The sequence below is a fragment of the Chionomys nivalis genome, chromosome 26 (genome assembly GCF_950005125.1).
Source record: "Chionomys nivalis chromosome 26, mChiNiv1.1, whole genome shotgun sequence".
NCBI classification, from domain to species: Eukaryota; Metazoa; Chordata; class Mammalia; order Rodentia; family Cricetidae; genus Chionomys; species Chionomys nivalis.
In genome coordinates, this window is record NC_080111.1 from 21,500,632 (window position 1) to 21,513,016 (window position 12,385).

General features: G+C 43.5%; 2 pseudogenes; both read left to right on the forward strand.

Annotated features, from left to right (window-relative positions):
• The first annotated feature begins 4,678 nt into the window (after window positions 1-4,678).
• LOC130866772 (tubulin beta chain-like) lies at window positions 4,679-5,969 on the forward strand (annotated as a pseudogene).
• A 1,322-nt stretch (window positions 5,970-7,291) lies between these two features.
• LOC130866773 (G2/mitotic-specific cyclin-B1-like) overlaps window positions 7,292-12,385 on the forward strand; it is a 44,034-nt pseudogene continuing 38,940 nt past the window's right edge.

The following is a 12,385-nucleotide window of genomic DNA, read 5'->3' on the forward strand; positions in this document are numbered from 1 at the left end:
ATGTTCAGGGATTGGTGGTATTCAGTGTACAGGGACCTCAGGAATTGGTGTGGTTCTGCACCCTGACCCGGGACCAAGCTCAAAGATTGGGGGAATTTCATGTTCAGGGATTGGTGGTATTCTATGTGCAGGGACCTCAGGGATTGGTGATATTGGGAGTAAAGGAACCTCAGGGATTGATGGGGTGCTGCACCCTGACTCAGGACCAAGCTCAGGGATTTGGGGAATATCAAACCCTGACCCCAGGATCAAGTCAAGGTCCAAATATTTTTTCTTGGTCCAGGTCTCAGGTTTAGTAAGGGGCAAGGTGTGTTTTTCCTTGGCCCTTTTCACCCAAAAATAACATACTGACAATATACTTTATGAAGGAGATAGACGTTAAGGTTTTTTTTTTCATCTTAGTGTAAAGGTTTTTCCTCAAGCCCTGTATTTTTCAAAGGAAAGAATTTAGTTGACAGACACAGAGTTTTGGCAGGAATATTTTTTTAAACAAACAAACTTAGATACAGATTAGAGTAGACAGACTTAAAGCAGGGAATTGGTAGCAACTCATTGGTTTGTTTTTCTCCCCCAACTCCACCACTGATTTCTTAATCATGGGTTTTTGTTGTGAGGAGACTGTTAGTTAATTCCCAGCTGCTTAGCCCTGAAATAATCACACAGAAACTATATTATATAAAACACTGCTTGGTCCGTTAGCTCTAGCTCCTTATTTGCTAACTCTTACATCGTAATTTAACCCATTTCTAGTAATCTGTGGATTGCCATGTGGCTGTGACTTACCAGCTAATGTTCCATCCGGCTCCCGCGGGGCTCCATGGCTTCTCTCTGCTCTGCCTTTCTTTTCCCAGCATTCAGTTTAATTTTCCCCTGCCTACCTCTGTTCCCTGAGCAGGCCCAAGACAGTTTCTTTATTAATCAATGGTATTCACAGCATACAGAGGGAAATCTCACACCAGGTTTTAAGATTTTTTCTCTTATTTTTCAGATATAATTACATCATTTTACCCTTCCCTTTCCTTTCCCTAAACCCTTCCAAATACCTCTCCTTGCCCTCTGTCAAGTAATGGCCTCTTTTTTCATTAACTGGTATTTAAAGCATATGTGTACTCATATGTATATCCATGAAGTCAATAACATGTAATGGAGAGAACATCTTCTCGTTATGAGTCATGATGAGTCAGATCTTTGTTTTGGAATATTTCTTCCTGTAAATGCTGTTCTGGATACTTTTCTGTCAGCATGACATAAGCTAAAGTCATCTGAGAGGAGGGAACCTCGATTAAGAAAATGCCTCCAAAGATCAGGCTGTAGGCAAGCGTGCAGAGCATTTTCTTAATTATTGATTGATGGGGGAGGGTGCAATCCATTGTGGATGGATTCATGCTTGGACTGGAGATCTTGGGGTTTATAAACAAGCATGATGTGCAAGCCAGAAAGCAGCACCCTCCATGGCCTCTGCATCAGCTCCTGCCTCCAGGGTCCTTCCCTTCTTGAGTTCTTTTTTTGACTTTGATGAACTGTGATAAAGAAGTATAAGTCAATTAAACCATTTCTGCCCCAAGTTTCTTTGGTCATTGTGTTTCAACACAGCAATAGCAGCCCTAAGTAAGACAAATTAGTGCTAGGATAGTGGGTATTGCTGTGACAGATGTGACCATGTTGTTTTGGGGAAGATTTTGGAATAACTTTGGGCTAGAAAAGCTACTGAGTGCTGAGAGCTCAGTCACTGTTCTATGGGAGTTTGAAGATAAGATGTTGAAGATAATCACACTGGCTTGTGATGTTTCAGAGGAAAGCAAAGACTCACCGAAGAGTCTACCTGTTCTTCTGTGTTAAAAACCTATGGTGTTTGGATCTGAAACTTCAACTGTGATTAACAAGAGACCAGAACAACTAAAATAAAACCCTTTTTTTTGTTAGAAAAATCGGTGCTGGTGAACTGGAGCTGAGTAATTTAAGTGATTAAGAAGAGAGCAGCATTACTGAGGTTATTTCCCAAACCTTCTGGGAAACGTTTCCTGAGAGACAGCAAACTGATAGAAGCTGTGTTGTAGAGGAGGCAAAGGTTGTACTGGCAGTCAGACTTGGTAGAGTAAGTCACCCAGGTGGTACTAGTCTTCAAAGCATGAAGGGGTCGTGGAGAGCAGCTGAGGCTGAGCACTGGGAGAGACCAGGAGAGGCCACTGGTGAAGATGCAACCCCAGTAGCAATTGCAATCCCAGGAATGGAGGGGTAATGCAGAGAAATTGAGATTTGGCACCTTGAAGAGTGCCTTTGAGAAGCTATTGGTGAAAGTGCAGACTGGTTGCCGCAAGAGACCTCAGTGTTTTGGAGATGCCAGTATCAGACAACCACCAAGAACAGTAGCAGTGGCAGAGAGAGATGCCAGTGTCTTGGAGATGCCGGTATCATAGGACGACTACCAAGAACTATAACAGTGGCAGAGTGGAGTCAACCAGAGCCTAGAAGACAAGCTGTGTGTGCAGAGGATGGAGCCAGGAAAATGACCCACGGTAGTTGGAGGAGCCCACAGAAGATCATGAGCAGATCTCAGACTTTGGACATTGAGTTATTCACACTGTTGAGGGCTAGGCTTTGCTTTGATCTGACAGTGACTGTGCCCTGATTCCTCCCTCTTGAAGTAATAAAGTATTTAACTTAATTTTAATTTTTGCCTGAAACTACTGTTGAGAGATTTTGAACTTTTTTTTTGGATTTTCGAGACAGGGTTTCTCCGTAGCTTTTTGGTTCCTGTCCTGAACTAGCTCTTGTAGACCAGGCTGGTTTCGAACTCAGAGATCTGCCTCTGCCTCCAGAGTGCTGGGATTAAAGGTGTGCCCCACCACCGCCCAGCTGAGATTTTGAACTTTTAAAAGAGATTTTGGATATTGCAAAGGGACCAAATTTTAATGTGTTTTAATTTGTAAAGACTATGGGACTTTTAAAGTTTTTTTATTTTTTAATGGGATAAATGAAAGAGGAACTGTTGTTACTTTATGGAGATGCATTTGTATGTCAGGTTGACAAGGAGTCAGTTGTACTGGATAATTTTATGTCAACATAATACAGCTAAAGTCATGAGAGGAGAGAACCTCAATTAGGAAAATGCCTCTGAGTTCGAGGCCAGCCTGGTCTACAAGAGCTAATTCCAGGACAGACCCCAAAGCTACAGAGAAATCCTGTCTCAAAAACAAACAAAAGAAAGAAAGAAAGAAAGAAAGAAAGAAAGAAAGAAAGAAAGAAAGAAAGAAAAGAAAATGCCTCCATATGATGACTGCAGGCAAGCCTGTAAAGAATCTTCTTAATTAGTGATTGTTGGGGGAGGGCCCAGATAATTGTGAGTGGAGTTATCTCTGGACTGGCAGTCCTGGGTTCTAAAGAAAGAAAGCGGCCTCAGCCTATGCAAGCCAATAAGTACCGACTCCCCATGGCCTCTGCATCAGCTCTCTAAGGTCCTGCCCTTTGAGTTCCTTCTCTGACCTCCCTGGATGATGAACAATGACAGAGAAGCATAGAAGGGTGAGCTGAATAAAGCCCTCCCCAGTGTCTTTTGGTCATGGTGGTTTATGATAGCAATAGTAACCCAAACCAAGCCGATCCTTTTGAATCACAATCACAGGGGTAAGTGATGTTATAATGAACCTGTAGGGTTTTGAGAACGGAGACCCTTAATTGTGAAGGTGTGGCAATTAGTAGTCTCCCACTATCTTATTTTCTGATAAAGTCAGAAAAAACTTATGATGACTTCAAGGATATTTAAAGAAAAAGGAACATTCAGGAGACATAGCTAACACGATTCACCTCAGTTTCCTTTGGCCTCTCATACCCTCCTCCTCTTAACTAGGAGACAAAAGTGCCATAATTAGCTGCAGCTTCCATTAATTACCTCATGGCTCTTCCCTGTCTATGTAACTTATACAAATGCATACCTGTATGAATAAATACTATTCGTAGCTTGACAATTCTATTATAGTGTGGTTATTGAATTTACCCCCAAAAGAGAAATATAGCTCATATAAATTGTAAATATTTAATTTTATGGTAATTCAATATATAAAGAAACAGGATCAAAGACTGGGGCAGAATCATGCATTCTTTGAGAGAACATAATAATTTTTGATACTAAAATAAAGTCTAAAATTGTTTCTTATTTTCCTTTTCTTCCCTATGATATAGAAGAACAAGATGAAGAAAAGATTTTCACTTCTAAAAGATTCCCAGCTGGACATATTTATTTATCCGGAATTTCCTTAACAGAATTGGAAAAGAAATTTGACTGAAAAATAAGTTAATAAAATACTAACAATAATAGACACCATTTTAATAACACTGACTTATTAAGATCCAGATGTTGCTCTAAAAACTTTCAGAGTCTATGTAATCCTCATCTCACCAGGATGAGGTAAAAACATCTTGCCCAAGGCCATGCAGCTGCTTCTGGGACAATATTGATGTTGGTACTGGCTAGTGTCTTTGTGCCGAACTTGATACAAGCCATTACATTTTTTAGAACCTAGCTAAGAAGAACGTGTGAAATGCTTTTCCATGGCGGTCATAACTATAGACGACTATCTCGCTGCTGCAGCCTCCGGGGCCACGTTCCATCCTTTCAGCCTGAGACCGGCCCAGAAAGAAAAATAATTATCTTTTCATGTTCGATACCTATCTTAAAGCCATGAGGGAAATCGTGCACATCTAGGCTGGACAGTGTGGCAACCAGATCGGTGCTAAGTTCTGGGAGGTGATAAGCGATGAACACGGCATTGCAGCAAGCCGCAGCTGGACCGAATCTCCATCTACTACAATGAAGCCACAGGTGGCAAGTATGTCCCTCGAGCTAGCTTGGTGGATCTAGAACCCGGAGCCACGGACTCTGTTCCATAAGGTCTTTTGGGCCAGATCTTCAGACCAGACAACTTTGTTTTTGGTCAGTCTGGGGCAGGCAACAATTGGGCTAAGAGTCACTACACAGAGGGAGCTCAGCTGGTCGACTCCGTTCTGGATATGGTGCGGAAGGAGGCGGAGAGCTGCGACTGTCTGCAGGGCTTTCAGCTGACCCACTCTCCGGGTGGAGGAACAGGCTCTGGCATGGCACCCCACTCATGAGCAAGATCCGAGAAGAATACCCTGACCGTATCATGAATACCTTCAGCGTGGTGCCTTCGCCCAAAGTTTCCGACACCGTGGTCGAGCCCTACAACGCCACCCTCTCCGTCCATCAGCTGGTCGAGAACACCGATGAGACCTACTGCTTTGACAATGAAGCTCTCTACGACATCTGCTTCCGTACCCTCAAGCTCACCATGCCAACCTACGGACACCTGAACCACCTCGTCTCCGCCACCATGAGCGGTGTCACCACCTGCCTCCGCTTCCCGGGCCAGCTCAATGCTGACCTCCGAAAGTTGGCTGTCAACATGGTGCCCTTCCTACGTCTCCACTTCTTCATGCCAGGCTTTGCCCCGCTCAGCAGCCGTGGAAGCCAGCAGTACCGGGCCCTCACTGTGCCTGAACTTACCCAGCAGGTCTTCGATGCCAAGAATACGATGGCTGCCTGCGACCCCCGCCACGGCTGATACCTCACCCTCACCATCGCAGCCGTCTTCTGCGGGCGGATGTTCACGAAGGAGGTAGAGGAGCAAATGCTCAACGTGCAGAATAAGAATAGCAGCTACTTTGTAGAATGGATCCCCAACAAGGAAAGATGGCGGTCTGTGACATCCCACCCTGCGGCCTCAAGACGGCAGTCACCTTCATCGGAAACAGCACGGCCATCCAGGAGCTGTTCAAGCACGTCTGGGATCAGTTCACAGCCATGTTCTGCCCTAAGGAAGCCCTTCCTCCACTGGTACACAGGTGAAGGCATGGAAGAGATGGAGTTCACCAAAGCCGACAGCAACATGAATGATCTCGTCTCCGAGTACCAGCAGTACCAGGATGCCACTGCGGAAGGGGAGGAGGCATAGGAAGAGGCTGTTGGGACTAATTGAGTCCTGGCTTTTAGCTGCTCTTCCCTCCTAGAACCTTCTAATTGAAGTTACTAGAAGTTGTGCCTAGCTTAGAGGATCAGAGGATGGGATTTTCACCTGTTGGCCATTAAGCCTCCATGCTTTTGGTACCAGAGTTGGAAAGTCTGTGTTTCGGTCTGTCTCTGCGTTTGTTTCCTCAACCTCCAGCCCCTTGCTTGAAGCTCACGAACTGGGTTCTAGCGCATAGAGCACAGACGGGGCCGTGGTACACGGCAAGCGGCCTAAGGCAGAGAGCCCCTCATCACCTCAGGCTGCTTGCTTCCCTCAGCTCTCTTCAGCTGCCCATTTTTCTCCTTCAGAGTTTTCTTTCTGCTGCCTCTGTCCTGTTTTCTTTTTGTTTTTTTCACTGGGGGGGGGGCGCAGGGGGAGTGAACGGTGCTTGGCACATAATAGGCGCTCAATAAATATTTGTTTGTGGAATGTCTCCTTTCTCTTTCCACTCTGACAAACCTACACTTTTGCCATTCTGAGTGTTGCCCTGCTTCCTCTGGTACCCATTTCTCATGACTGTCAATGTTTCCATTATATTCCCTAGGAGCCTGAGTTCTGCTCCAGAGTCTGCCTAGAACAAGTCCATTACTAAAGACCCAGATAGTGGCCACCATCCTAAAGCTAAGGAGATCAGGAAGGGAAGAAGGGTGCCAGGTAGAGGTCACTAGGAAGAGAGGGGCCAAGTTTTCCAGTCAAGGCCATTTCCACAGGGGAATCCACTGAGGCTTTTTCAATTGACAGGTTTTACTCTGCCTTATCTCTCAGCCTCAGGGAAGGACTAACAGATTATCTCCATTTATAACCTCCAGCTGTCCTGAGCCGAATCTGCCATTGGAGGTGTCTTCCCTGTATTCCTTCTTTCTCTAAGGTGGGAGTGGAGCAGAGCCTTGGTCTCTGGCTGTCCAGAAACTGCCCCGTCCATTTGAGCTCCAAACCTGGAAAGGTGTGCTGCCACCGGGGTGTCTGGGACCTGTCTCTGCTTCTGCCATTTGCTTCCTGGTTTGGTCCTACCCTACCCTTCTTTTTTGGCTACTTTTTTTTTTCATATTGAAAAGATGACATTGCCCCAAGAACTAACAAATAAATAGGAGTTGGAAAAAGTAACTATAGATGTTCATAATCTTTTGAAACAAAGGCATGGTTGCTATTTCCTGGAACAGGCACTACAGAGCCATTTGTAGTGAAGGCTACAGGCAGGACATAGCCCAATCCTGGAGACACATAGATTTAATCCTAACCAGGAATGAACCTAGTTTGTGTACTATAAGATGGCTTTCAAGCTTAAGATGAAGAGAGATCGGCTCATCACTGACATCATTAGAGGAATGTCGCTGCCGTGGCAAGGGCAGCAGCAGCAGTGGCTTCAACAAGAGGGGGAACTTAGAATAAAGGCAAAGGTGCCTCCCACCACAACCTGGCCAGAGACATCCCTCCCAGGTACACTCAGCAGCTTGCCTTCAGCTGGTTCAAGTTGATTCCAGATCTAGCAAGTTGATATACAAGATTAACCTCCGCAGTTGTGAAAGAGCAGAAAAAGGTTTTCAAGCCTTTTGTCTTAGCAGAGGATGCTATACGACTTTTTTTACTTTTTACTTTTTAACTTAACAAAATTAGCATGAAGTCTTTTTTTTTACGTTCTGAGAATTTTATTAATTCAAGCCCTCTTCTGGTCTGCAGGCATATATTAAACAGAATATTGTATCCATAATAAATAAATATTTAAAAAAAAGAAAAGAAAAGAAGTGTATGACTGTTTTAGTTAGACTTTCTATTGCTAACAAGACACCACAACCAAAAGCCAGTTGGGGAGCAAAGGGTCTCTTTGACTTCCACTTCCACATCAATGTTCATCACTGAAGGAAGTCAAGACAGGAACTCAAACAGGGCAGGATCCTGGAGGCAGAGCTGAAGCAGAGGCCATGGAGGGGTGCTGATTACTGACTTGCTTCCCATGACCTGCTCTACCCACCTTGTTAGAGAACTCAGGGCCAGCCAGCAGCAGTCCAGGGATGGTACCACCCACCAGGGACTGGGCCCTCCCCCATTGATAACTAAATGAAAAAATGCCTTAGAGATGGAGCTCATGGAGGCAGTTCCTCAGCTGAGGCTCCTCCCTCTTTGATGACTCTAGCTTCAGTCAAACGGACACACAAAACCAGTCAGCACAGTGACCTACCCAAAGCCACCATTATACTAAGTAGGAAACACCTGGTAGTATTGTCTCACGAATCAGGAATGAGTTCCCTACTCACGCCACCCTCACCACAGTCTCTTCCTACTTTCTAGCATCTTCAGTTACTTCAGGTTATATACTCAGGAGGAAAGATTCAGAGCCAGGGGCCTCAAAACAAGGAGCATGAAGGGTTGTTTTGGGAAGACCTTCTTTAACGATTATTGTTTTACACACATACACACACACTTCTGTTGGGACTATTGAGTCCTGGCCTTCAGCTGCTCTTCCCTGCTGGAACCTTCTAATTGAAGTCACAAGAAGCTGTGCTTAGCTTAGAGGATCAGAGGATGGGATTTTCACCTGTTGGCCATTGACTGCAGTGTATTTAAGCCTCCATGGTGCTATTAAAGGGGGGCTTTTTGGTACCAGTGTTGGAAGGTCTGCATGTCGGTCTGTTTCTGCGTGTGTATTCTCAACCTCCAGCCCCTTGCCCGAAGCTTGCGAACTGGGGTCTAGCGCATAGAGCGCAGACGGGGGCCGTGGTGCATGGCACACTTCCTGTGTATATGTAGCCTAATGAGTCCATTTAGAGATGCTTATAATTTCCTGTGTTTGCAGAGCTGATCTCTTGGGATTGGATAACCCATTAGGGAGTCTGGCCCTGAGGAAAACTGATTCTCCCTCTCTCAGCAGCTATGGATTGCCTGGAGCCCCATGATCAAGGGGTGGGGCCTCATGAAACACACTCCAGCCGCGTGATCATATCGACTGCTGTGGTTATTATCCAAGTCTTGTTCAGACAACCATAGTCTTAAGATGTCATGGGTTCAAGTCTTCGACCTTTTAGAAACTACATTCTAGCAAGAGCAATGCAAAACAGCAAAAACAAAAATTGATAAGGTCAATTTAGCTGTGCGGTAGTCCTTAGGTCAAATATTCTCCTTAACGACGAAGGAAACAGTTCTTACTTCATAGCTTCTGCTAAGATTTAACAAAATCATGGTAGAAAGCATTGAACTCAGCAAACATGGCAGCTCTCCTATAAAATTACACATTTATCTTCTGATCTTTCTGTAGTTTTGTTTGTTCGTTGTGGTTTTTCCTTTAATCATGTTTGGAAGCAGTATACACTTCCTTTAGCACAACTTGTAAAAACGTAAGTGAGGCTCCTAAGTATTCCAAAGGGGAATCTTGGTTTATCCTTGAAAATTTAGCTCTCCCCATGCCCGACGTCCCTAGTGTCAACAGTATTCCATTGTCTGTTCAAAAATCTTTGCCTTCATTAGTCGCTTTTAGGAATTTAAGATAAATATTTGCATAAGAAAGAGTTTTTATTGAAATGATCCCAAGTCAACATATGCTTTCTCATTTGCAGTATTTCCCCCTAGGAAGCGGAGTGAATAATAAATGGCCAGCCAGATGTTGGGCTGATTTAACTGCTTAAGATAGAGTTTGTATTCCAGGCAGCTAGCCGTAACCAAACCTCAGCTGTGTTTTTATCTCAAGACACATATTTTCTCTACCTTCATGAATACAGAGAACTTCACACATCAACTTCAACTCTTTCTTTTTTTGGCTCAAATAGAATTCAGTAGTAAGAGTGTATGTAGTTAAAGCAGAGGAAAGAAAATTCAATAAATTTCACTTGAATCCGACACGATAAATGGCAGGGCTCACACTGAACTACCTGGAGGTCAAGGGTTGACTTATTATAAATACAGAAACACAGGGAACTGAAAAACTATATACCTCCAGGGACATTTTGCTGACCTTAAGCGTAAAATACTTTACTTTTAAATATTATAACTATTCAGGTAATTTTAAACAAATATTTTTAACAGTAATTTCAGTATTTAGTGTGTGCCAGGTTGTCTTTCCAGAAAATTTAAAGTATTAATTCATTAATAAGTTGTAAAAGATTGTTGGAAGATGTTCTAATGCAGGTCTTACATTTATAGAAATGGATTCTAAGGCCAGAAAGATCGCAAATTCCCCGAGGCCATTTAATTTGTGAGTTGTTAAAAAGAGATGGAGCAGCTGCTGGTGATACACATGGAGCATGGGTTCTCAAGTGTCTCTCCATGTCTACCAGGAAGCAGGTGAGTGCTGACTTCTTCAGAAGCAAAGCTGGGTTTAGACATCCCTGGTATTTCTGAACTCAGCATGGTGCTGTCGAAAGGAACAATTTGTTACATTCTAGGGACCAAAAATATATAACCACGTTAATTTACATAGATGACAAAAATTAGATGTATGTTTAGTAACAATTTCAAAATTATGAGAAATTCTGAATTTACCCTAAACCAAATTTTTTGGATGATTTTTTACAATAAAACTCATGTTAGCAATTGAAATAGAAATGTTTAACAACAAGAACTAGATGATACAGTCTAAAGATCTAATAACTTGAGTTATAGTAAGGACTGGTTATAGAACAATGTTGAAAGTCTTTGTTTTCCATAATAAAACCACTAAGTTTTTGAGGTGGGATGTCCTTCAGTATGCTGTGAATATACGTTGTTCCCATTGGTTGAACATTAAAGCTGCTTTGGCCTATGAAAAGACAGAATATAGCTAGATCCAAACAGGAGAAGGGCGGGGTCGAGAGGAACGAGAACCAGCCTCCCCAAAGGAGAGAAGCTGACGAACCGCTGGAACACCTAAGGTAATGCAATGGCTGACAATATACAGACTTTAGGAAAGGGGTAAATTTACTAACAAGTACTAGTCAGTAATAGCTTAAGCCATCGGCCAAGCAATTATGTCTAATATTTGTCTCTGAGTGATTGTTTCATAAACGGGTGTAGGAACCGACAGTAAGGAAAGAAACCAGTCTCGCGGGACCAGGCGGGACAGAAAGTTCCAGGTACCTGTTTTTGCATGGGCAGTAAAACCATAGCGGTTCTGAGCCCAAGGGTTTAGGTGGTGACGGTGTGGACCGGGCTGCAAAGAAGAGTGTATCGTGTGTGTTCAGTACGAAGGTCTCAGTGAACTCTCACGGTCCAACACGGGTGAGTACACCTCGAAATGCCTTGGATCTGTTGCGTACTTGAACTAAGCTTCGGTCTTTGCATTTTCAGAACCCGTTTACTGATTTTAAGTTTTGCCACTCCACCTGACCCTGTGTAGGCCTTTGAACAACCGTTATTATCTTTATTTTCCTCTGGATTTTTTTTCTTACTCACTTGTCATTGATCTTGCGATGCTTCTCCTAGGGTCCTCACAGGAAGCTTCGTACGCTGACTGATCTATCCGGGTTTATTTCTCACCTCTCTTCAGCAGGTTTTCTTCTGTTTTTAGCCAGAAGGGGTACAGCTACAGGGCAGGGGTCCAGTCTAGAGATGCAGTCAACAACTGCGTCTTCCTGCAGCCCCTTCTTCGTTATCCCCAGACCTGTATTGTATTCACGTGGCCCCAGAATGTTAAGCCTTCAGCCCCAAGACAGCAGCAGCTTCCTAATGCTGCTGCCTCTGTGATCTGGCTGCCTTTCTTTAGCCTGTGAAACCAAACTTCGCTGTTAAAGTGCTTTTTATTAAACATGATCACTGCGGTTTCTGTTTTGCTGATTAGGCTCCGTCAGTTGTCCTGCTTAAATTAAATCTATGTACTTGTAAAATATCTAAATTCCTTTCCCAAGGAGTCCGATGAATGAGACATGGCAGAGGAAGATAAACGATGAGAAAAAAAAAAAAAAAAAACAAGGCAGCAAAAGACTATGTGAATGCTATGACTATAGTGATCATAAATAGGTAGCTGAGGCTTATTAGCCTTCAGAATTGTATTTCTTAGAGCCTTTCTGCTTCATCCCCTTTAAAATTCATTTAACTTTATCCTATTCCTTATCAGATTATTATGAAGGAATGTTAAGGAATTAAATTTATGGACAGAAGTGATGAGTGGGTTTCTCTATGGCCATAAAAGTGGCCACCGTATTTTAAAACTTTATACTTTTCATCTGAGTTTATTTCAAGGCATTATTTAGCACTGCCTCAAATCTCACTTGCATCCTCCCACAGTTCTGAGTCAGTTGAGGAACTGCTTACCAACACTGCCTCTTTTTCTTCTTTTTAATGCCATTCTTCTTAATCACTTCTGGAAGACCTAATATGAGCGTGCAGGTAGCACACTGAAGGTGCCACCAACCTGGTTAACCTCACGTCCAAGGTAGCAGCTGTCCTGTTCCATGTTT